The sequence below is a fragment of the Hippocampus bargibanti genome, linkage group LG06 (genome assembly GCF_051943395.1).
Source record: "Hippocampus bargibanti isolate YZ-2025 linkage group LG06, ASM5194339v1, whole genome shotgun sequence".
NCBI lineage: Eukaryota > Metazoa > Chordata > Actinopteri > Syngnathiformes > Syngnathidae > Hippocampus > Hippocampus bargibanti.
Window position 1 is genome coordinate 9530001 of NC_142739.1, and position 27500 is coordinate 9557500.

General features: G+C 43.2%; 1 protein-coding gene and 3 non-coding genes across 6 annotated transcripts in view; 2 read left to right on the plus strand and 2 right to left on the minus strand.

Annotated features, from left to right (window-relative positions):
- Window positions 1–27500, minus strand: part of bbs9 (Bardet-Biedl syndrome 9) — a 152637-nt gene that overhangs the window by 5585 nt on the left and 119552 nt on the right. The gene's annotated exons all lie outside the window — the stretch shown is intronic.
- trnak-cuu (transfer RNA lysine (anticodon CUU)) lies at window positions 10900–10972 on the minus strand. The gene has a single exon. It is a non-coding gene; the product is annotated as a tRNA-Lys (tRNA).
- trnak-cuu (transfer RNA lysine (anticodon CUU)) lies at window positions 15185–15257 on the plus strand. Its single transcript has one exon. It is a non-coding gene; the product is annotated as a tRNA-Lys (tRNA).
- trnak-cuu (transfer RNA lysine (anticodon CUU)) lies at window positions 15632–15704 on the plus strand. The gene has a single exon. It is a non-coding gene; the product is annotated as a tRNA-Lys (tRNA).

The following is a 27500-nucleotide window of genomic DNA, read 5'->3' on the forward strand; positions in this document are numbered from 1 at the left end:
ACGCACACACGCACACACGCACACACACGCACACACACAGGTACAGGAGGCGTCGTTGGTTCGCTGCGGGCCATTTGTGCGGCCGCCTGTATTTTGACGACGGCTGCGTGCCATTGAATGCAGCGTCGCTAACAGGCCCGAGCAAGCGGAACGTGTGGGCTTTGAACGCACCGCAGATAATCCACTGATCCTCAGCTCAGATGCACTGCGCTTTTTTGGGGGAGGAGGGAGGAGGGTCTTCTATCATGAAAAACAAAAATGGCGGCAAGAAAAAATAAAGAAGTCAATAAGATAAAATATGGTTGAAAAATAAAATGACCTCATATGTGTCTTCTCACAGCTGTAAAAACTCTCTTTGCTCTCCTGTTTGCTCGACTTATATACAGTTGGCAAACAAGGTATTGGCACTCCCGCCCTTCCCCCCCAAGGGGGATACTCTGAACAGGTTCGGCTGCAGGTGTGTGCCCATACTCCAAAACGATCTCCATACCGTCAGTCATGCTTTTCCTCTCTGATGTGGCTCTTCACTCTCAACGTCAGTGGCTTCTCAAGATCAAATTTGTCAAAGGCCGATTTTTGGATTTTTTTAATCAGGAGGGCTGGAATATTGAACAAAAAGATCACCTAAAAAACCCTGAAATGTGAATTATAAATATAGTAGGGGTTCATTATCACCATTAACTCATTCACTGCCAGACATCCAAAAATGTGTTCACTTCAGTGCCAGGGTTTTTGTCATTGTCACTTGAATTCCAGGACCCACAGACTATTGAGTTTTAGGACTACATAAACATTCATAACAGCATTAGAAACCTTAGACCAGTTGTGTCAAACTCATTTCACATGGTGGGCCACATATGGCCTCGGTAGAAGTCAAGTGGGCCGGATATCATGTCTTTCATTAGTTTTGGTGTAAAGAAGCACAATAACATGAGGACAATGATGACATTTAATGATCATTCCTTTTACACAACATTTCATTTCATGATCAAATGTGGAAGTTACTTTTATCAGTCACATATATGCATTGCAACTGATCCCAATGATTCTACAACGGCACAAAACTTTAACAATAAATTGGTATCGAAAAATATAGTAATGCACTTTAAGATTAAATGAGATGTATAAAAAAAGGGCCGTCATTTGACAGCCCTGTCTTAGACTCTCTTAGAAAAAACGTGTTAATTTCTAAATTATATGGGTCTGCAGCTATATTAGCTTTAAATGAGGGCGGCTGTCCAAAATACAATACAATACATACATATTGATTTATATAGTGCATTAACAACAGCTGAAGCTGGAACAAAGCGCTAACATGGAAAAAAGGGAAATGCTGCCCTCTTGCGGAAAGGAAAAAAAACATTGTCAGAGGCCAAAGCTAGTGCTTTATCTGCACCCAAGCATAAAATAATAAAACCCGAAAAGAATCAGGAATGGCGCTCTACGTCATATTTTCAATTCCCCAATCAATTCGTGTATGGCAGTGAATGAGTTAAAAAAACACAAAGCTTATTAAAACAGGCCCCCAAATACGCCCCCACACGCAAACGCAGTTTAAGTATCTACTGGAAATTCAAAAGATATAATTATGATTTAGTAAGCAGCTGACGCAGACGACAAGAAGCAACTCAGTGTGTCTTCTTATTAGCGAAAATGAAACACCTACGCCGCTCATTTGTGGGAAGCACATGAGAAGAAACATATTCCCCGGATGGCTGCGAATGAAATGACACGAGCCTTCAGTTTCCTGACTGCACCCGATCCAAATGCGTCTGGGGTAGCCGACTTAGCGCCTTTGTGTCACAAAAGAGAGAGAGAGAGAGTGAAACAAAACCATATTTAGTCTGCAGATGTTATGCCGCCATCTTGTTTTACGTCAATGTTTGCGGACATTTTGCCAGGGGTTCCCTCGAGGAAAACGACGTTGACAGACGGACACGCAGGTGCTGAGGACTTTGTGTTTTTACTCATAGCCATTAGCTTCCCGTCATCGTTCATATTTCCATGTGTCGACTGCAAACAAGTTCAAATGTTCTTGAGAAGAGGACACAAAGATGGAATTCTTTGCCAAATGTTATGACGCCAGCCCCCACCCCTCAAAAAAAGTGTAAAACGAGAAGAACAACTTTGCGGTTCATTTCGGTTCCGTTTTGAGAAAGTGACCTCCAAAATGTCATATATTGAACAAAAAACAAAGCCAATGGTCTCATGATTGCTCAAGTATGACATTCATACCGGCGGCACGTTGGACAAGTGGTGAGCATGTCAATCTCACAGTGCAAAGGTTGCGTGTATTATTCCAGGTCCGGCCTGCCTGTGTGGAGTTTGCATGATCTTCCTGCGCCTTGGGTGAGTTTTCTCCGGGTACATCGCTTTCCTCCCATATTCCAAAAACATTGATGGTAATGAAGTGACTGGCAATCAGGGCAGTCGTTAGTCAGGACAATAAGAACAATCAGTGGAGCCGCAGGGAATAGCCCTCTGCTCCCCCCAACCTGAGAGCAGGGACCTATCATAGCAAAGTCCGGCACCGCTATGTCTGGACAGTAGGGATATATATATATATATATATATATATATATATATATATATATATATATATATATATATATATATATATATATATATATATATATATTTTAATATTTTTATATATTTTTATTAATTTTTTAACAGTAAAGTCTCGTTATATCGATATTCTCGGGAGTCGGAAAAAATACCGATATAACCGGACTATGGATATATCCGATCCTGCGGGCATGTAATTTTCTCCTTGAGTTCATAGAAATAGTATCGTAATAAGCAGTACTATAGATATAACCGATATCGATATAACAAGACTTTACTGAATATACACTAAAGTCTCGTTATATCGATATCGTTTATATTGATACTACTGCTTATTACGACACTATTTTCATTTCCCGTGCACATTTCTAGTCTTTTTATGTATAATTAGTTCCGTTTAGTACGATTCGTGGTTTTTACGATAATCCGGTTACTACGGTGCTCTTTTTCATTTCCCGCCGGTCATTTTGCTATGTTTATATCGATACACGCCATCGGTCGCGCCATTGGTCGACTTGGTCACGTGAGTTTGTTACGTGACCAGCTCCCGTGTAGCGGAGCCATTTCCATTTTCAGACGCTAGCTCGTGTGTAGCAGACGAGATTGAAGTGTTTGTGTTAAAATGTAAAAATGGGAAGCAGAAGAAGATTGATGACTTTTTTAAATTGCAACCATAATACAGTAAGATGTAAGCGTTGCAGTTTCCCTGTTGTGTTATGTACATGCCCACTGTACTGTATATGAATGCAATCGTTTTTTGCAACAATGTTTATTGTTTTGTCTGCTGAAGCGCGATGATTTTGAAAATTACCATACATTCCATACTGTGTATTAATGGACAACCGATGTCACTTTTTATTCAAATGCAAAACACCAATAAAAATGACTTCACGCCAAGACGTCTTGTATTGCTTGTGAATCCAAACAATGGCTTCAAATTAGGATAATATGCTTTCTTGTTACACATCCAGTTATGAATATGATTCCAATACACTGTGGTTCTGAAGAGGAATTGTATGTGCCATTTTGAGGCAACATTTGGGGAAAATCTCTCACCCAAAAAAAAAAAAAAGGCACAAAATGGCGAGCTCATGGTCAGCTCCGTTTCTTATATGGCGCTTGGATGCCCTCTTTTGGCGGCTTTTGTTAATGCAAATGCGGTTTTGTGCATCCTCCTCTCTCACATCAGCTACCTTCATGTCCTCTTTGACCACATCCATAAACCTCCTCTTCGGTCTTCCTCTCGGTCTCCTGCCTGGCAGTTCAAGATTCAGCATACTTCTCCCGATATAGTCGTTCTCTCACTCTCGTTATCTCAGTCTGGCCTCTCTGACTTTCTGAGGTTCAGGGTGTCGCTCACCTATTGCCTTAAGACAGCTGGGATGCCCTCTTGTACCCCTCTCATGACCCTTGTGAGCATAAAGTGGATCCGAAAATGAATGGATGGACATAGTAAGTCGACTATAAAAATGTTCATCTTACAGTTGTGGGTTTGAGCCCCTTGTCGGCTGAGTAAAAATAATAATAATAATAATAATAATAATAATAATAATAATAATAATAATAATAATAATAATAATACATTTTATTTCAAGCGCCTTTCAAAACACCCAAGGACACTTTACAATAAAAACAATAAAACAAAGCACATAACAATAAAACCATAAGTAAAATGATACATAATAAAATAGCAGATAAAACTATACATTGAAAGCAATTTTAAACAAGTGGGTTTTGAGGTGAGCCTTGAAAATAGGGAGGAAGTCAATATTGCGGATGTTGGGTGGAAGAGAATTCCAGAGTTTGGGAGCAGAGCGGCTGAAAGCTCTGCATCCCATCGTGGTGAGACGGGCAGAGGGCACATAGAGGTGAAGGGAGGACGAGGATCTGAGGGACCGAGAGGGAACAGAGATTTGAAGCAGGTCAGAAAGATAGGGAGGAGCAAGGTTATGGATGGCTTTGAATGTAAACAGAAGTACCATTAAAGTACCATTTAAGATGCGTTATTAGGAAGTGGAAGGTATCCAACCAGGCAGTTGAAGTTCCGGAACACCATTGTTGACCCTGATTCCAACAAACATTAGAAAAGAATACGCTGTGACAGGCAGTCAGACTTCACAACCATATTTGGGATTTTCGCAATTCTTTTGACACAACTGCCATTCTGTCACTGGTACAACAGCCAAAATCGCCACCGTCATCCAAACTATCTCGGATCAATCGCTTTCACACAGGACAGCAAAATGTCAAATGTATTACCCACTCTCTAAATGGCCGATGATCGCTTGCGTTTCTCCGCACAATAATTTTAGCAAAGGGTTTTGATTGACGGTCTGAAAAAGTTTCAGTGCTCACAAGCAGTTTAGATCATCAATCATCAGACTCAATCATAATTACTGCTTTTGAAAAAAGAAACATGGAAACAATTGCAAAGGTCAGTGGACTGGTCCAAAGGTCAGAAGACTCCTCATCTCAGGGTTGTGGGTTTGAGACCCATGTGACTTTTGGACCTCATATCTGATTGGACGGTAGATGGCCTGAGACATCTGCTTGTTTGCACACCAAAAAAAATATAATATATTGCTTATGGACAATAACAATACACCAAGAGTCATGGCAGCCTGGCTAGCTCAGTTGGTAGAGCGTGGGACTCTTAATCTCAGGGTAGCTGGTTTGACCCCCATGTTAGGCGCATTATCTTGAGGAAACTTTGTTGGGTAAAATAGACCACCTTGACCTTCCCCATGGGTGTCTGTTGGTGGACGGAACAGCACTCAAAATTTCTGCATCTTGATCACGCAATCACCACTGTGGTTTAAACGCCATGTTGGGAGTGTCACTTTTAGATCGCAAAAACTGAAATTTGCAATTTAATGCAGGTTGATAAAACTGATCAGATTATGGATGGATAGACATATGAATGAATCTTCGTTGAAGGAGTTTCATATTGGACTACTTTTAGACCACCCATTCCAGATGTTTCTGTGCAACGTTTATGTTTATTGAGCATAATAATCATAAGCCACCATCTATGTAACCTAAAACAAGTGCAGTCATGGAATCCTGATGCACAAAGAGAGAGCGAGTGACACCAAAGACCACAGCTTCAATGCTTGCCCGGTCGCCTGCTGACTAGCTAGCTGGCTGCTTCACTGGGTGTGGTGTAGTGGGTGGATTCATTCCCGTGGTCGTCCAGGATATTTTCTCTCAGGACAGAAACGCCCTGCAAGCATCGACGCACGCAAACGAACACACAGTATGCGGAAAACTGTGTGGTGGGCTGCTCAAAGAGTGTTTTTTATTACTATAAAAGTGTTTCATGTCTGGTGATATACGTAAAATCTGTCTCACACACATGCACATGCACACACCTCTATCAACCCTCGTGCGTTCTGAACGCTCTCTAAATACAGTCGGCCACATCCGAGATTACATTTACAACACTGACTGAGTCACACACATACTCACTGACACACACATACTCACCGAAACACACACACGCACGCACACACACACGCACACACACACACACACACACACACACACACACACACACGCACGCACACACACGCACACACACGCACACCACACACACACACACACACGCACACACACACACACACACGCACACACACACACATGCACACACAAAAAGTGCATTTGCAGCTGTACATATAGTGTTACATATGTCATCTTACTAAAAATTGACATTTATAGACATGCACACAGAAGCACACAAACACAATTGCACACACAGACACACAGACACACACACACTGACAATGCAATACAAACAGGCTGATTTTTTTTACAGACACCAGTTCATCACTGTGTAGCACACACACACACACACACACACACACACACACAGACTCCAGATCGCTGGGCTTGATGTTGCAGTTCTTTAGAGTCTGTTTACACGCAGCACACGCACACACACACACACACACACACACACACACACACACACACACACACACACACATCACACACACACACACACACACACACACACACGCACACACACACACACACACAGGGAAGATTGCTGGCCACCAACAAGTACAGTTGCTTGCATGCCGCTGTGGAACTGTTTTAGGATGCCAAGAAATTTGGAGGGGACGCCAAATTTCTGCAGTATGGTCCAGAGAATGTCACGGTTAACTGTGTCAAATGCCTTTGTAAGGTCAATGAAGGTGATATAGAGGTCCTTATTTTGTTCCTTGCATTTCTCCTGAACTTGGCGCGCAGCGAAGATCATGTCCAGAGTGCTTCGATCCTTCCTGAAGCCGCATTGTGTCTCTGGGAGGATGTCTTCGGTAATGTGCGATGTAAGACGGAACAGCATTACTTTTGCAAGAATCTTGCCAGCAACAGAAAGTAGGGAGATGCCACGGCTGTTGCCACAGACTGACTTGTCCCCCTTCCTTTTGTAAATGGTGACAATGTTGCTGTCTTTCCATTCCTGAGGAAGTGTCCCGTTTTGCCAGATGTTGCAGATGAGGTGGTAAAGCTTCCGTGTCAGGAGATAACCGCCGAATGGATTAGTCCAGTAAGTGCCAATGTTTGGACCTGGGGTGCATTCATTGTGATGTATTTCTTTTTCAGCTGAAAGATGGTGTTAGTTACAATCAACTGATGCTCAGAGCACAGAGTGAGGAGTCGGAGGCCATTGCTGTTTATTTTCCCCGTCCCGTGCCTTCCGATTACTTGTTTCCAGAGCCTGGCATCAGTACCTACTCGGGCATTGAAGTCACCCATCAGAACAAGTTTATCAGAGGCAGGGATTTTGGATATGGTAGCATCCAGGGACTCGTAGAAGGCATCTTTGGTGTTATCGTCAGCATCCAAGGTGGGAGCATAGGCGCTGATTAAAGTTGCGAAGCGACCTTTTACCAGGGGAATACGCCAGGTCATAAGCCGTTCACTGATGCCTTGGGGGGACTCGGGGATGTTACTGAGTAAGCTGCTTTTCACAGCAAAGCCAACTCCATGGAGTCTTCGCTCATTCTCTGGGAGACCCTTCCAGAAGAAGGTGTAACCTTCACCAACTTCTGTGATTCTCTCCATCCCGTCTCGAGCATCGAGGAGGGTGCGAACATTCCAGGAAGCCAGGTTCATAGCATGGGTTTGATTATATTTCGTTTTCGACCGCAGAGGGGGGATGCCTTGGTGGCTGCGGTGGGCCACCCAGGTGTGGTGGAACAAGCAATGTTTAGGTCACCTTTTCTAGACCCTTCCCCTATAAGGGGTGAGCAGTGCGGACCCTGAATAGGGCTGCTCAGACGCACAGGATGCTGCCGATTGTTGCTCCATCCCATCTTCGCAACGACCATCAATCCTGTACCGCCGCTGTGTAGGATTCAAGCTAGAAGCTTCCAGTCACATCCATGACCTGCCCCCGTCACTTTATCCTATCGCCAGTGGACTTATATGGTGGAAGCTGAAACCTGCGCTACTAGTGGATTTAGTGTGAGGGACGGGGCGCGCAATTCCTTCCCCCACATACTTGGCCGCACTCACTGTATTCCAGTGGCAAGAGTGAAGACCCGAGACGACCTTCAGGTGAGTGCGGTTGCAAGGGGCTGCCGGTGGTCCGATCTGTTGGACTCCGCCTACGCCTACCCCTGGGTGCGGATTTGGGATCACTCTTTGTCTGGCCTCTACCCTCCGACCTGTTCGGCTTGGGTGACCCTGCCAGGAGTACAAGACTCCAGCCGACATAGCTCTCGGGGTCACGGAGACGCGCAAAGTGAAAGTGAAGAAATGAAAGTAGAAAAACAAAATACACGAGCTGCTGGAAAGGAAACCACTCTTGCGGCAAATGTACACATGAATCGAGAAAAAAAAGAGCCACTCAAGAGTCTTGCACTGCGCCTACTGGGCTAGCCACGAATGTTAAAGTTAGTATTTAGTTTTGGTTCACACCAGCCGATATCTCTCAATTTCCATCTCTAGATTTGTCAACGTTTTGCCACGTTGAAATGCTGACATGGACAGTTCGACCATGGTTGACAACCAGTCCTGGAAATTACAGAAACGAGCTCGCTCAGTCGGTAGAGCATGAAACTCTCAATCTCATTGTCGTTGGTTCGAGCTCCACATTAAGCGACTACATTTTTTGACCTTCTTCCACTTGATTCCACAAAGCATTTTCATATCAGTTAAGATCAGATAAACTACATTTATGTCACAATGGAGAATTTACCATTTCACATAAACAAAGTTACCAAAGGAAGAAGAGGAGGAAAATATATATACGGTGCTGTAAAGTCATCCACTCTTGCGGCACCATCTTGAAGTCAAAATAAAAAAAATAATACAACACATAAGATGCACATCGCCATTCAATGTTAACAATATTTCTACATCCTTCTTGTTGAAGTCGTCGAGATGAAAGAGGAGAGGATCAATATGTCCTTTCACCAGTGGATCCTTTCACGGTCTGCATTTCAGCTTGCACTTTCAAAATGTTGGATTTTAACAATGTAATCTCTGTTGTTTTGCTAAGATTGAATTCATGGCGATTTTAGTTGGCATGGGGCTGGATATATTGGGAGTTTAAAATGTCTTTTTTTGTTTTTCATTTAATATTCATATTTACTTGTTCATTCTTACCTTAAATAATTCACGATGAAGTGCATCCCTTTTGACATTGATGTGATTCATTTTCAGAATTTCAGAAAAACTTGAAATCTCAAAATCCAAGCACCCAACGTGGGGCTCAAACCCTCAACACCAAGAGCCTCATGGTCTACCGACTAAGATAGCCCGGCTCAATGGACCATCACTTAAAGGTACACCATCACCGCAGCAAGAACCTGAGTATGTCGGTGCTTTACGCTCGTATTCTTGCTCTGGTGAGTCGCTTGAAACCAGTTAAAAAGATCACGTGTGTGAGTTTGCATATCAATAACTGGACGACACAACACAAAGTCGCTATTGTTCAACAATTAAGATTCTTCCCACATACTGCATTTCCTTCTCTGCGACTGTCAACCCAACTTCACTTGACCGCGGCGCCGCTGCCATGGACACCTAGCGCACCCACCCACCCACACACACACACACACACACACACACACACACACACACACACACACACACACGCACACACACACAGGAACACGCACACGCGCAAAAATCTCCGTATTTTCCGGTGTATAAGGGGCATCCAAAAGCCTTTATTTTCTTCAAAAGATAACACTGTGCCTTATACCTAAAGTACCATATTTTCTGGTGTATAAGGCGCATCGGAGTATAAGGTGCGCCACCAATGAATACTGTATTTTCAAAGTTTTTCTGTATATAAGGTGCACCGGACTATAAGGCACACCTTTAAAAAAAAACAAAGAAAAACATTCTTTCCGAATATAATATATAACTATATAAAAGCTTCCCAAATGTAAGGCACACCACATTATAAGGCGCCACAATAGGCTGCGGTTATGCACTACTTCTACAAAATGTGAGTGAAATGGAGTCGGTGGATAATGACAGTAGTTGCAAGACCTGTTGTGGCTCCATATTACTTCACATATAAGGCACACCTGTGTATAAGGCGCAGGGTCATCTTTTTAAGAAAAATAAGGCTTTTGGATGCACCGAAAAATACGGTAATATTGAGCCACAACAGGTCTCGCAACTACTGTCAGCAGCCACTGACTCCAATTCCCCCTGTAGAAGTATTGCGTAACCCCCGCCTCAACTGTAGCGCCTTATAATATGGTGTGCCTTATATTTGGAAAACTTTTACAAATTTCTATATTTTAATTGGAAAAACGTTGTCATTCATTGAAGATGCGCCTTATACTCCGGTGCACCTTGTATATTCTCGAGGACTTGCACACTGCAAGACTCCAAACTAGGGTGCGGAAAATCATACTGGACCCTCCGCACCCTGCCCACCACCTTTTCCAGCTACTCCCCTCAGGCAGGCGCTACCGATCCATGCGCACCAAATCCAGCACACATTTAAACAGCTTCTTCCCCCAAACCATTAACGCTTTGAACAGTAGCCCAAATGGAGTTTTATAGTGCCTCTTTGCAATTTTTTTGCTGACGATACTAGTGCAGCGTGTGACCGGAAACAAATTCCTTGTGTATTCTACATACTTGGCAATAAAGATGATTCTGATTCTCATATGGAAAAAGTTTGAAAATACTACATTCATTGGGGGTGCGCCTAATACTCTGGTGCGCCTTATACACCGGAAAATATGGTAAATGGCAGGTTAAAAACAAAACGCACCTCAGAAACAAGACTTGAGAAGACCAATCACGTTAAGACAGCAAATTCCGATTCGAGACAATCTATCAACACAAAAGCTACGCCCAACGTGGGGCTCGAACCCACGACCCTGAGATTAAGAGTCTCATGCTCTACCGACTGAGCTAGCCGGGCTTGGGACACTTTGTCCAACTGCTAGCAGATGGAGAATTATTGTTACTGTCAGGACTCCATTGAGACTTTCTGTGTTCCTGTGGATTGTGATCTTGTTCATTGAAGAGATTTGGTCAGTGAGACACTCTAGCACTGAAAACAGGCGCTATTGTTATTTTAGTACTCTTCGACAATTTATCTCAGCACTCCCAAACCTTGGCAGTGTTTTCGGCCATAAATCAAAGACATGTTGGCATGCTGCATTCCACACGCGTGACTGGGCCCTTACACACACAATGAATACATCTTAGGGTCATATCCAAGCATGCATTCACCTGCAAAGTGATGCACCAAAAGAATGCAGAATATTTATGAATGGTAACAAACGCACAGAAAATCATCAACTGGCACAAATGGCGTGTGTGAATAGTTTGTGAGCATTCGACAGCCTGTTATCTGCAGCCCGGCTAGCTCAGTCGGTAGAGCATGAGACTCTTAATCTCACCACGTTGGGCGGCTGCTATTAGAGCCAGGTGAGAGGCGAAAAAGGCTTGTCAGATATCCTTTTGTACCCCAGTGGTATGCCAATGCACCCGCTCAGGCACAGGTGTCAAAGTCAAGGCCCGCGGGCCAAATCCGGCCCGCCACATCATTTTTTTCGGCCCGCGAAAGCAAATCAAACTTGTTAAATTCCATGATGATTGCTAAAATCTGAGCCAAAATGTCATATTTTTGGATGTCAACCACAATAAAAGTCATTATTCTTGACTTCAGATTTGAAAACGAGTTATTCATTAATTTGCTGTGTGCTCTATATGTAATATTTTAAGGGATTTAAACATTGTAATGGGTTCCCCAAATTCATAACGGCCCTCGAGAGGAAACCATAACTACAATGTGGCCCGCGGCAAAAAAATGACTTTGACACCTCTGCGCTAAGGTGATCACATAATAAGCTCTATACCATCGAAATACAATGAAACCTCGGGTTTCGAACGACTCACAGTTCGAACAAATCGGTCTGAACAATAAATTCGAGAAATTCTTGCTTCGGAGTTCAAACGCCGGTACGACGCGTGAGTGCGTACGCGAGGGTGGGATGCTAATTCTTTTCTTTATCCTTTTTTTTATTTTTACACGTTCATGTTAGCGTAATCTTTCGTACGGAAGATTACGATAATGCGTACGTTTAGCCTGCGTTACATTTATGTTTATGTTATTTGTGTCTTTGCCATTTTGCTTAACATTTTCTGAGATAGACATTGCTTTTATGTGTTACAAACCGCTTTTCGAACGGGGTTCTGGAACGGATTAGACAGTTCAACGATTCCACAAAGTTGTTCCCGACACTTCTAATATTTTCTTTGCTGACTTGTTCATAATTGACACGCTCGTATTTTCACTGACAAGTTCTTGACTGACTGACACGGTCCGATTGGGCCGAGACGGCGAGGCAGACAGACACAAACACAGAAGTGTAGGGGGGGTCCGAGACAGAGACGTCGCCGGGTATGGGAGGTGGTCATGGGAGAGCAACTGTCCTTAAATATGACCACGGCAAGACGTTTACACGAATGCCTGTGTGTGTGTGTGTGTGTGTGTGTGTGTTTGGGGGGGGGGGGGGGGGGGGGTGTCAATTCAATTCATTAACGAGAAGGACTTGTTTTGAATAGCTGGCTGGCTGCAGAAACGTAAGCGCCGTCATTTTGCGTTTGAAATTGGAAAAGACACTCGGGAAGCTGCTAATGTTCATCAAGAAAGTCTGCTGCGCTGATGAGAAGCTCCCTGACTTTGCGTCTGTAACACGTGGACAGAACTTGCCTAATGAAAATAAAGTTATCATTCAACAAAGAAGAAATAAATGGGCTGGAGAACGCTCAATTGTTAACTGTCAATCAAATACCGCGAGTAAGATCTGGAAAAAATGGATGCTAGCATCTTTCTTATGTTCATACCAAAATCACACGTTTCCTTCATTCATTCATTTATTTATTGTGGCTGAAATACTGTACATCATACAGCGTCATCATGCTGCAACGATGAGGCACTCTAAAAAGACTAGGTTTCCACAGTGGCTGTCAAATTCGATTTTTCCCTCCTTGTTAGTTTGCATTCATGAAATTGGGCATCAACAGCTAAAGTGTTATCATGCAGCCGCGTCGATCCAAAAACAAGAGGACTTTTCCAGGTGTCGGCACAGCTAGCTAGAGGTTGCTAACCGCTAGGTGCAGGCGACTCAGATGAAAGATAATGCAGATAAAATGGCTGCTGTTTTTGTATTGAGGGGGTGTCACACTCCACAAAAGATGTGAAACTTTAACGTGATTGGTCTACAATTAAGTGTCACTCAGCTCAACGTTATTTATTTTAGTCACTCTATAACGGCAATTTTCTCTTTAGCGCTGGTGGGTGCGTAAACAAGTGGTTTCGCCATGTCCGCTTGAAACCTCATACGAATTGACTTTTGCGCGCTAACGAGTGCGCACATCGACAAGGGCAGTGGACGGTGAGACGGCAAGAGGAAGTGCGTACATTCCAAGCTAATCCTGATAGGATACAAGAATACGTCGACCGGGGCGCGAAACACATTGGCAACGTTGACACTTTGGCAGCGACGCTTATTTATGAGGAGCTGCTCTAAGCTTGTTTACGCAGCGCTCGTGTGAAAGGACGCGAGTGCTTTCGCGCGCATACGTGTGGCCCCAAGAATACGCGGCGTATTCTTTCAAAGAAACATCCTCCAAAGTGTGTGTGCGTGTCTGTTTGCTCAGTGAGAACAAAGACAGCAGTATGTCCCGCAGAGAGCGAGATTGGGCGAGACACATCCAGAGTATATTACTTATTTATCTAACTTAGAAGTGTTTTATCCCACGTGCCATAAATCTAACAAGACTCTCCGCCCACACGCGGTCGTGCGCGTGCGCATACATCTGTCGGCTATTGTGTTTCAAACACTGGCTTGCGTTTTTCTTTGCGGCTCACAATAAATCATGACAATGTCACGTAAAAAGCTTGGCGTAGCAATCGAGTGACATTGCGTGTTGTGAAAAGTAGATAGTTTGTCTTTTATCTTTTTATTATTATTTTTTTTACCATGAGTCTGTCAATGTAGGCATTTCAATCAACAATGTCATAAATGACAAGATATAGCATAACCCCCCGCCCTCCCAGGAATCACGATTCAACGTTCACAGCCCTGAGGTACACACACACACACACACAGACACACATATATATATATATATATATATATATATATATATATATATATATATATATATATATATATATATATATATATATATATATATATAGGAGGGTGTGTGAGAACAAGCACAAAGGAACATTGTAAAAAAAATTGTGTGCTCACAATCCTGTATTTACTCCTTTTGGAGTAAGTCTGGAACGTATCCCTCGCGCTAAACTGGGGTTCATTGAAGGTCGACGAACTGTAGAATTGCTGTCCAATCAACTGTCTTTTAAAAACATCACCAAGCACTATCGTCAGGATCAAAGTTCGATTCCCACAGAAATGAGGCGCATCTCAACGTGTGTATGGCTGACTTTGCCGGCGTCCACTTTGAGGTGTTTGCTGAGGCAAAAAACAGCTGCTCAAACACACTTGGTGGATTTGTGCTTCATTTCGTTCCAGATTATTTCAGTCTTTCGTTCCCGTGGCACTGTTGACATGCTTGAGTGAAGACGAGTCACCAGTGCACGCATGTTTTCTCACTTTTTTTCAGACGGATTACTTCCTGTTCTGCTCAATGTTACACTTCCTTCCTGCAAGAGGGGCCAGAACCCTTTTCTTTGTTTGCTTTGGAGCTTTTGGAAAAGCGTCCTCTTGCAAGTTCATTTCGGAGAATGTGCAATACACTTTTGAAAAGGGTTGATAATTGGAATAATAATGAAAAACATCCAGAAAAAATACAAAAATGCACAGTCAATGCCAGGTTATCAGGGGATACGATCCACGTTAGTTTGTGTTGGTGCACACAACCCGCAAATGAAACCCAGCTCGGCTAGCTCAAGAGTTAGAGCCTGAGACTCTTAATCTCAGGGTCATAGGTTTGAGCCTGATGTTGGCAGTGTCTTTTTTTAGGAAACTTTGTTGGATAAAGTGGATGACAATGACCTTCCCCACCAGTCTCCGTTGGTGGACAGAACACCAAAATACTCAAAGGATAACGGATTCACCACAGTCAACGACCTGTGTTTGAGCTTCGGATAAAAACCCGGCTAGCTCAGTCGGTGGAGCATGAGACTCTTAATCTCAGGCTAGTGGGTTCGAGCCCCATGTTGGGCGCGTTTGCTTTAGTAAACCTTGTTGGGTAGAATCGACAACAATGATGTTCTGACCGTTCTTTGTTGGTGGACAGAAAGCCAAGGCATTCAAAATTTCACAACCCGTCTCATGGATTCTCCGCACTGGAGTACCTGTGGTAGAACTTAAAAACCCTGCATGGCTGGTAGCTCAGTCGGTAGAGTGTGACACTCTTCATCTCAGGGTCGTGGATTCGAGTCCCATGCTGAGTTTGTGTTTTTTTAGGAAACTTTGTTGGATAAAGTGGATGACAATGACCTTCCCCGCCAGTCTCTATTGGTGGACAGAACACCAAAACACTCAAAGGATCACGGATTCACCACAGTCGACGACCTGTGTTTGAGCTTTGGATAAAAGCCCGCCTAGCTCAGTCGGTAGAGCATGAGACTCTTAATCTCATGGTCGTGGGTTCGAGCCCCACGTTGGGCGCATTTGCTTTAGTAAACCTTGTTGGGTAGAATCGACAACAATGATGTTCTGACCGTTCTTTGTTGGTGGACAGAAAGCCAAGGCATTCAAAATTTCACAACCCGTCTCATGGATTCTCCGCACTGGAGTACCTGTGGTAGAACTTCAAAACCCTGCATGGCTAGTAGCTCAGTCGGTAGAGTGTGACACTCTTCATCTCAGGGCCGTGGATTCGAGTCCCATGTTGAGTGTGTGTTTGTTTAGGAAACTTTGTTGGGTAAAATGAATGACAATTACCTTCCCCAACAGTCTCTGTTGGTGGACCGAACACCAAAACACCCAAAATTTCATCACCCGGATCGACGACCTGTTTGAGCTTTGGCAGGCAGCCTGGCTAGCTCCGTCAGTAGAGCAAGAAACTCTTAATCTTTGGGTTGTGGGTTCAAGTCCCATGTTGGGCGCATATGCTTTAGTCAATTTTGTTGGGTAAAATGGATGACAATTACCTTCCCCATCAGTCTCTATTGGTGGACAGAACACCAAAACATCCAAAATTTCAGCACCTGGATCACGGATTCACCACAGTCGACGGCCTGTGTTTGAGTTTTGGATAAATGTGTTTGAGCATTGGACAACAGCCCGGCTGGCTCAGTCGGTAGAGCATGAGACTCTGAATCTCAGGTTCATGGGTTCTTTGGGTGTATTTGCTTTAGGAATCTTTGTTGGGTAAAATCAACGGCAATGACTTTCCGACCATTCTTTGTTGGTGGACAGAACACAAAAGCACTCAATATGTATCAGCAATATCAGCACCCATGTCACGGATTCTCCGCAGTGAAGTACCTGTGTTCGAAGTTTAAAACACAGCCCGGCTAGCTCATGGAAATTACAGAATTGCCCGGCTAGCTCAATCGTTAGAACATGACACTCTTAATCTCAGGGTTGTAGGTTTGAGCCCCACGTTGGGTGCATTCTCTATCGGAAACTGTTGGATAACTGAGTTTCATGTGTCGACCCCTAGTATTGTAACGCACACGGAGGTGAACAGGCGAGCGCGATTGTTGCGGCTTGGAATTGAAGCAGATTTATGTGCAACAGGAGATGTGAGACAATCTCTTTTCGTCAATGGATGCTACAGCTGCGTGTTTGCTTTCAACATTTAGCTTGTAGTCGACGTGCACGTTCCACCATGATGTCCCTGATCCACTGGTGGAAAGAAGCTTTGATCCTCTCCTCTTTCATCTAGAATTGCTTCATGTCATCACAAAGAGGGTACAGCAAGTCCTGAAGAATGAATGTCTCTCTGTGTCTTTGTTTTGTCATATTGTCTCTATGCTGTCATATTATTTCTTATTTAGTTTTTTTTGTTCTTTTGACTTCAAGACGGCGCCCCGAGAGTGGCTGCCTTTCCAGCAGCTCATGTATTTTGTTTTTCTACTTTCATTCCTTTCATCACTTTGCTGCTGTGAAATGTAAATTTCTCCACTGTGAGACTAATAAAGGCCAATCCAATCCAATCCAATCCAAAAAGATCTCAGACGCGATGACATAACTTATGCTTATCAGCTGTCTTTTGTTGCCTCGCCTTCCCTCACTGCCACGTTCATCTCCCGCTTTTTATAGCCCTTAGCAGACATACCCCAAAGTGTGTGTGTGTGTGTGTTTCAGGGTGAGGGGTGGTAGGTGTGTATTTATTGAGGGACAGAGAGAAGAGGCGTAAAGGCCAGATGATCTCAGCTTGAGTCTGTTTCACGTACACACCGTGCTTTGGCTCGTGATAGCTCGTCTCCACCTAACTGGAGATAAACTTGATGAATTGGAGCGTTTGCCAAGATTCAGGAGATTTTTGTGCTAAGACTCAGCACCTATGTGAAGGCAGGAAAAGTGGTCGTTCGGGAGTTGTACAGATGGACAAAAAAAAAATAATGAGGCAGCCTGGTGACATCTTTATGCGGCGGACATTAAAGGTTAGCTGTTATTGGTCGCCATGGAGACAGTGTGCTGAGAGTGGGTAGTGTCATGGGTAGAGAAGTTACAATTAAAGTAAAATATCCATAAACATTGGGTCAAAGACAGCTAAGGCTCGATTATGGGCCGTCTCTAAAAGTGATCCTAATTATCCTGATGTATGGCGGCCATAAAGAGTCATTTGTCCTCCATGAGCCCCGAAATCGTAAATGTTCGACCTATTCAATATTTTTGATGGCCGCTAATAAAGTATGCGGTCAACATTTAGTCAGGCCGAGCCGCAGACTGACTACGCAATTCGAACTTTGAATACAATGAAAGCCATTCAGGAAGTTAAGCTAGCGCTGCATTTTGGTCATCTGCTTCCATTCAAGACAAAAACACACATAGCTCTAATTGGGTTGATTTAAAAAGAAAAAAATGTCTTTCCTCCTTTCCCATCAAAATCAGTAAAAGCTCGATTATTGGATTTCTCTGATGACAATTGTCAGTGATTATCGTCTGATGTGAGATTTTTTTTTGAGGGGGGAGTCGTTTGTCCACGGACTAAAATCATGCAGTCGCGCTAACAGAGGCGTAGTGGAACCGGACTGACATTGTTTAGGACTTAATGATGGCTAAGTGCGTTACTCTCAGATCAGCGTCGGCTAGCAAAAGTCGTTACAAAAAAACACCACAACACACACACGCACGCGCACATGCGCGCGCACACACACACACACACACACACACACACACACACACACACACACACACACACACACACACACACACACACATAGGGACGCACACGCGGTCGCTTCTGAATCCGGCCCATTGCAGTCTTTTTCACAGCTAATGTGCTTCCAAAGCGCCGACGCGGTGCTATCTGACTGGCCAAATGCCAGGAAGTAATCGTTGAGGCAAACCTAATTTTTTTCCTTCTTGTTTTTAAACATCAAACCATTAATTCCTTGCGTTAAAATAAGGAGGGTTCTTTATTCTGGCACTTGAATGTGTCGAATTAAGTTCATCTGACTATTATTAATACTGTATTACCTAGTTGTAGACATTAAATATGAGTCATAATGCGATTAATCTTTCCGCCATTATTGCCGAGCGTGTGTGTGTGTGCGTGTGTGTGCGCGCGCGTGTATCTATGTTCTCATAGGCAGGTCATGTCTGGGTCAATCTCTCTGGCTCCAGCACTTCCCCGCTTTAAACCCTTCACCTCCCCACACTCAGCTCTACACACACAAAATGAAAGCAATGTTGCATTTGCGCATTGTGATGAGTACAAGTAGCATATTTGAGCTTGAAAATGAGTCGATGGCACCCAAAATAAATTGACCCGGATTGAGAACGGAGGACAACCGTCACAAAGAAACTTTTGTGACATCCTCAATTGAAGGATTGAACACAATAGCATCGTGTACAACAGGGGTCGGGAACCTATGGCTCGCGAGCCATATATGGCTCTTTTGATGATTGCATATGGCTCGCCGATAAAACTATATACATATTCTCGTTTTTTTCGCCGTTGATCTCCCGTTGGGGCTGCAGTTGGCGGAAAGCTCAATTTTGATTGGATGACACTGGCCGTCAGTCGAAACAGGTAAACGCCCCTTTAAATGAGCCCCACGAGTGCACTTCAGCTTGAATTCACAGAAGGATTCATGAGCCTTTGAGGAGAGAAAATGTTCGGATTCGAATTTGCAATGAAACAACACCATCGATGAAACAGTCGAATGTCAGTGACATTTTAACAAGCCCCGTGTTAACGTTAGCATCAACATACTGCTGCGAGAAGTAGATTGCAGATAGCAAGTGTGGAAGCTTATGAGCCGTGCGCAGGCTAGCTAGCAGTAACTCCGCCTCCGGACCGGCAAGTTGAATTTCCTTCCGATCGTTTGCCTGGATTTTTACTCATAACGAGGAACGGAAAAACATTCATGTTAACGGTGAGTACTATCACAAAGTTAGTTTAAATAATCCATTCTGATATTTTGTTGAAAAGTGACCGCGCGTGTTTGCGTGTGCGCGCCCGTGTGTGTGTGTGTGTGTGTGTGTGTACGCGCGCGCGTCCGTGTGTGTGTGTCCGCGCGCGCCCGTGTGTGTGTGCGCGCGCGCGTGGCTCTCGCTGAAGAACATTTCTAAATATTTTACTTTTATGGCTCTCTTAGTCAAAAAGGTTCCCGACCCCTGGTGTACAAGAATCTTTCTCTCTGAATCACATGCAGAATGTGACTGGATGATTAGCATATTTACATATTAATTTTTGTTGACAATTCGTTATAGTGACCATTCGGCATGAACTGTACAACTACGACCAAAGTGGAATTTAGTCTGTATTTCACCTTTCTTTCACTCTCTGCTTTCAGCAACCTCACCAGTAACAAAGATAAAATACAGTAAAGTCTCGTTATATCGATATTCAAGGGAGTCCGAAAAAATATCGATATAACCGGGACTATCGATATATCCGACCCTGTTTGCATGTAATTTTCTTCGTGCGTGCATAGAAATAGTATCGATATAACCGGGACTATCGATCTATCCGATATCGATATAACGAGACTTTACTGTAATTAGATTATTTATTTAAATTGACAGAGATCAGAATGAAACCTTTCAAACTGCACCCGACTAAAAGCTGTGAGAAAGCCCATTTCCTCCTCCCCCAAACCAAAATGACTGTTTTTATTCATTTTCAGGACACCCCCTTCAAAGCTCAACGACACGCAAGCAGCGGTAGACATCAGGTTGTGTGGTTCCAAAATCAAACGCACACTTCCACTCTCCTGAGCGATCACAACAAAGTGAGAGAGTGCTGAAGTACACGCCAGCACATCCCTGCAGACATTCCAGCGGTTTGCGGTGTGATTGATGGAGTCAGTAGAACTGGTCCCACTGGGATGTTCCCACTTAATTGCTGTCTGTCCACACACACACACACACACACACACACACACACACACACACACACACACACACACACACACACACACACACACACGCACACACGCGCGCACACATACTTTCATGTGAACGTCGCATCATGATTTTATGCTGGGGGGGATGTAATCATTCCAAGAGCAAATGCACTTTTTCAAAATTAGCAATGAATGTGTGCACCTAAGGAACCCATTGGGTCTGTTTTTATTTTTCATTGTGCCAGTTTGAAGTGATACCAGGGTCAATGGGGCAATCATGGCCAGTCATAGACCATAATAAATGAGGACAAAAGAAGTAATCAGTTTAGCTTCAGGGAATAGTCCTATGCTCCCCCCGACCTGATAGCAGGGATATAGAGAAGTACCAGCAACATTTTAGTTCGCTGACGAAGCTTCTCGGATGAGGCGCGAAACGTCCGACAAGTTCAAAGAAGTACAGATGACAGCTGAAGAAACCTTTTCATCGATGCCAGTTTGCTTCTTTCAATTTTGTTCCCTGGTATTTTAGATAATGTTCCTTTTTTGATGAATTTTGAGCCCAGTCTACGTTACCCGCAAGTAGTGGGTTTTACGGGGTATCAAAACTTTTGGACAGAAGCTGAATCAGTAGTTCTATTTTTACAAAAGTATTTGAATTTTTACCTAAGTACAGAGAGTAAGTATTTTAACCACAGTGTGTGTGTTTCTGCTCTGGATGTCTGTGTGTGTGTTTTAAGTAGCAGCGGCATTACAGGGGATGTAAGAACACACTAAATGTAGGAATGTGAAGTCAGTGGAGCGATTTGACAAAAAAACTCGGCGTAATTATAGTTTGCCGATCTGGACTCAGTGATTTGAACAGAATCCGTCTGCACCACTTCCACTGTAGTGTGAAAGCGACACGGCAATCCGAAGTCTGCAACGAGTCATCAGGAAACCTGGCCAAGGCCACATTTGAAATGAACATTTTGGCTATGGGGGTGCAAGTTTATAAATAAACGCTTGTAGCGCGGACTTAAGATATTGATTACTACGATGGGCAACCGAGGACAAGAATGCTGATGTTACTCTAAAAACTCAAAATCAAAGTAGGGTGCCCCAAGGATGTGTTCTCTCTCGTCGCTGTTCTCCCACTAAACCAACAACTGCAGTTCAATATTTGCAGACAACACATTCATCGGCTTCATACTGAAAGGAAGTGGAACAGCTGTCGATCTGGTGCAGCCAACAAAACCCGGAGCTGCACACGTTTAAGACTGTCAAGATGACCGTGGACCTCAAGACAGATCTTGAAGCCACAGCTGCCCCCTTGTATTGTCCAACTGCTATGTGTCAACGAACGAAACTTGGGAATTATAGGCTCTCAGGACCTGGAGAGGGAGAACAACATCAACTCCGTCCTGAAAAAAAGGCCCCAGGAGAGAATGTACTTCCTGAGGTTCTTGATTGCCACGGGAGCCGTTGAGTCTGTTCAACACATCAGACTTTGAATCAGTCCTGTGTTCTTCCAACACAGTCTGGTTTGGTGCGGCCACAAAGAAAAAGGATAAAAAACAGCTACACCTCCCACTGACGCTTAAGGATTTGCACTCTGTAAGTACCAAGTCAAGTGCAAGGAAAATTGAGCAGCGACATCCTGGTCACCACTCTTCCAACTACAGACTTTATGTAGGTTAGCGATCAAACTACGCACACAAAAACAGGCAAACTAAAACAGCGCCTTCACTCTTAAGAAAAACTCCACAAATACCTAACTCAAAGGCCACCATAGCACTGTGCTAATGTTTTCCAACTAGCGCGCCACTGGTCAGGTTATCTTTGGTTGTGACTCAACAATTTTGGACGGCTGTCAGCGGGTGGTACTACTGCTCAAGGGGTAGTCTTCCATTCTGTAAAGATACTTTATACTTAAGCATCATATCTTTATCATAGTTGCTCATCCTACCAGAGACAAATTCTTTGCATGTTTTACATAACAGGCCAAAAAAGAGGACTCCGATGTAGATAAAAATACCTTTAAATAGACAGTCCCGTTTTTACAAACCAAAATGTCCTTATTTTTTCAATGGTCTCACATTCTCGCATCACTTCGAGGAAATGGAATTTTTAAAAGGTGCACCGGAGTATAACTCGCACCCCCAATGAATGATGCATTGAAGTTGTTCTCTCAGATTTGTGCTTGTATATTTTAGGTGGTTTACTTGAGGCTCACTATCAATTCATGTATCATATTCCATAATTTAGTTTTTTTTCTAATACAACACAGATGATCAAGATAATACTCAAATAGGCTAGGATATTTTCCGTTGTATAAGGCGCACCGGGGTATAAGGTGCACCCCCAATGAATGGTGTATTTTCAAACTTTTTCCACATATAAGGCGCATCGGACTAATAAGGCACACCTTCAATGAATGAAAACATTTTTCCAAATAAGATAATAATATATAAATACAGTGAGACCTTGGCTTACGAACTTACGCTTACGAACAGACAGTGTGTAAGGCGAAAAGTGTGTATCCCAAAAACATTTTCCCATAGGAAACCATTAAAAGTAATACAGTGAGACCTTGGCTTACAAACTTACACTTACGAACAGACAGTGTGTAAGGCGAAAAGTGTGTATCCCCCCAAAAAAATCCCATAGGAAACCATTAAAATGAGAATAATCTGTTCTCAGGTCTCCATCAAATATAATTTTCAACTAAATAAGCCTTAAAACTACACACAACATACCTTATTCTATGTATAATAAATGTGCTATTGTATTGTAATGAAAGAAATACACTGCACTATATAATAAAGTCACTTTATTTACATTTGTGATGGTCGTTGATGGCTCTTAATTGACACCTGTTGCTTTCTGATTTACGAAACTGAGGGATCACATTATAATTCATCATGTTGATGATTCTCATAGCCTTTTCTGGATGGAACTGTTCAATAAAAGCCTGCACATCGACTCCCGAATGGCCTGCTTCTGCTTGTCCTCTTGAAGGCAAATCAAATCCTCTGTGTTGAGGACCTCACTATGGTCAGCAACACGCTCCTCGATGTCATCTGCTTACACTTCGAGTCCCGTAGGTGCTGGCAGAGATTTTATTACAACAAGCCTGTCAAGCTAGGCAAAATAAAATGACACACTTGCGATCCCGGAAAGCAACAAACTTACGCGATCGCGGCTAACAATCACCTCGGGCAACGCAAACTCTTGGACTTGCCAGCACAAGCCACAGCGAGGCGCGAGGCGTCGTAATCATGTCACTGGTGAGGTGACAGAGACTCGTTGAAATGTCCCAGTATCGGTGATTAGGCGACCAACACGCACACCTCGTTCGTGTTTCTCAATGATCTCCTTCTTCTCCTCGACTGTTATTTTGTGTCTTCTTCGGCTGGCGGAGGTCGGGAGCGGCGGCCCTGCCCCAGCTGTCAACTCGCACATGAAAATTTCGGTGTCATTAGTCACGTGAAAGCATTGACTAAATAACGCCTTTGTGTCAAGCTTTTTGCGAAGGATGGTAGCAATGATGGACGGTCCCGGGCTCCTTCTTTGTAGAATGGTAGGACAAAGTTACTCTCAGGGAAGTGACACACAGCGTGAGAGGTGTGTCAGGCTGAGATTCACATGACAGCCGCGGTGCGCACATGTGACGCCACAAACGCACACCTCGTTCGTGTATCTCAATGATCTCCTTCTTCTCCTCGACTGTGATTTTGTTTTGTGTCTTCTTCGGCTGAACACGAGCCTGTGGTGGCATCTTTTTCAGTCCCACAACGGCAAAAGTATCGTTGAAGACGATCGACGTGTGCACTCATATAAAGGGGTGTGGAAAGGTAGCCCGGCTGGGACACTGTTCGGTCGTGTGCTTTTGTGTTCTTCTGCCGAAGATTACTCCGCCAGCTGTGGTGGGGCGTGTGCATCGCGAAAATAGTGTGTATGCCAAGGTTTAATTTTCATAAATGTAACGTTCGTAAACCGAAAACTTCGTAAGGCAAGGTGTTCGTAAACCGAGGCCCCACTGTATATAACATTTCCAAATATAAGGCACACCACATTATAAGGCACTACAGCAGAGGCTGGGGTCTGCACTACTTCTTCTACGGGGGGAAATGGAGTCGGTGGTTGCTGACAGTAGTTACGAGACCCGTTGTGGCTCAATATTCACATACTACTTCACATACTACTATACTATACTATACTATACTATACTATACTATACTATACTATACTATACAATGCAATGCAATGCGATACTATACTATACTATACTATACTATACTAATTTCATCACTTTGCTGCTATGAAATGTAAATTTCTCCACTGCGAGACTAATAAAGGCAAATCCAATCCAATACAATCCAATAAAAGAACATCTGTGCGGGGTCATCTTTTGAGGAAAATAAAGGCTTTTGGGGGCGCCTTATACACCGTAAAATACGGTAGCTTGTAAAGTTCGCCAAATAAATTTTGTTTCAGGCTGCAAAACGGACAGATAACATTGAAAATTGAAATGTGTATAAATAAATAACAAATAAATAAATAAATAAATACAATTGAAACGAGCAAAAATGAAAAACAGCTCAATGTTAACATATAATGTAAAATATCAGCAAAATTGTAATGAAAAATAGCATGCTACAGTATTAATATTTTATATAAATTATTATATAATTTTTATGATGTATACATTTCACATGTTGAGGGGAGAGTGTAAACAAAACTCTAAGTTCATACTTGAATATGTACAAAAACAAAACAAAAAGAATTACGGGGGTTCACACATGATTGGCACAGAAAGTGTGGGACACTTTAACCCACCATACTTGACGCAGTTCAGGACGGCAGCCATGATGATTCACCCCAGTTGTAAATCTCAGCAGATGCATGTGACGGTGGCATATTTTGACAGCGCTTTCACCACACTTTTGTCCACTAAATGGCCGTCAGCACACGGGCAGACACACACCGAACACACATAAAGACACATATGTGTACAAACATGCACATGCAGCAAAGTTGGTGCTTCTCTAAAAACAGACAAACGCTCACCGACTTCCTTCCAGACAATAAACATGCCACCGTAGGGGTGTAGCAAGCACTTTTAGAAGAAATAACTTTTTTTGTGTGATTGACTTCTCTAAACCCGAGGCTATTGTTGTATACAACACAAGGGTGTGCGCGCGTGTGTGTTTTCAGATGAGCTGAAGCGCACACATTAGCCTGACATTAACTGTGTGCAAAGCATCGTTCGGCAGCCGCCCCTGTGCTCACTTCCTGTGGGCGTGGTCTGCCGTTTTGTCTGCATTAAACCCTCTTCCTGCGCTAAGGGGCCAGCGCAGCACATGTTGCTTGTGCAGGTATATTTCTCGCTAGCATGCGAATGTGTACATGAACAAGTATGTGCGCATTAATATTTTTGTCTTTATGACTCTTTGACAAGTGTATCAAAATCACCAATTCAGCCATCCATTTTCTGATCAGCTTATCCTTACAAGGGTTGCGGGGCGTGCTGGCGCCTATGCTAGCTATTTTTGGGCGGTACTGAACCGGTTGCCAACTAATCGCAGGGCACACATTGACGAATAACTGTTTGGTGCTCACAATGAGACTGAGGGTTAATTTTGAGTGTTCTCCAAACCTGGAGGAAACCGGAATACCCGGAAAAAAACCCGTGCAGGGACGTGGAGAACATGCAAACGCCAAACAGAAACACCTGAGTTGGAATTGAACACGGTACCTCTGCACTGTCAGGCACATGTGCTAACCCAGTTATCCATCGTGCCACCGGTATTAACTCATTCACTGCCATTCACAAATTTATTCTGGAATTGAAAATATGATGTAGAGCGCCATTCCAGAATTAGTTTGGGTTTTGTTTTTTCTTGCTTGGGTGCCGATAAAACGCTGGCCATGGCCTCTGGCAATGGTTTTTCTCTTTAACAAGGGGGCAGCATTTACCTTTTTTCCATTTTAGCGCTTTGTTCCAGCTTCAGCTGTTGTTAAAGCGCTCAATACATGTTTGTATTGCATTTTATTTCGGTCAGACGCCTTCATTTCAAGCTCATATAACCCCAGATCCATATAATTTAGGAATTAACTTGTTTCTTCTGATAAAAGTAGAGTGTATAAGGTTTCTTATGCTGCATTGACTGTTTATGGTCCTAAAGCTCAATATTCTGTGGGTCCAGGAATTTGAATGACAATGATAAAAATCATGGCACTGGAGTGGACACATTTTAGCACATGTCTGGCAGTGAATGATTTTTAAGCAAATTTGTTGTTTTAGTTTTTTAACATATAAGAACAAAAACAAAGGCTGATTATGCTGCAGTTCGATTTATAAGTCATTTTTCATTTTTCTAAACGTACAGTACAGTCTTGTTATATCTTCTTCTTCTTTTCCTTTCGGCTTTTCCCTTCAGGGGTCGCCACAGCGAATCAATGTCCTCCATCTATCCCGGTCTTGTTATAGTCTTGTTATATCGATATCGGTTATATTGATAATACTGCTTATTACGATACTATTTCCATTTCCCGGCAAATTTCTAGTCTTTTTATGTATAATTAGTTCGGTTTAGTACGATACATGGTTATTAATTATGATAATCCGGTTACAACGGTGCTCTTTTTCATCTCCCGCCGGCCATTTTGCTATGTTTATATAGATACAAAAGCAGTTTAAGGTGAATCGATATTTGCTTAGGGGTTTCTATACAATACCACCATTATCGAAATCTATGTCAGTCGCACCGTTGGTCACGTGACGAAGTCACGTGACCAGCTTCCGTGTCTTGCGCAGTGTAGCAAACGCCATTTTCTACCATAAAGACGGCATACGAAGCGTTGGACTTCGGACCTGGATCAAAGAGGATGAGAACGTCACAATACTGTAGTCTTCTTATACAATATACAGTTGTTTGACACCAATTTCAACCAT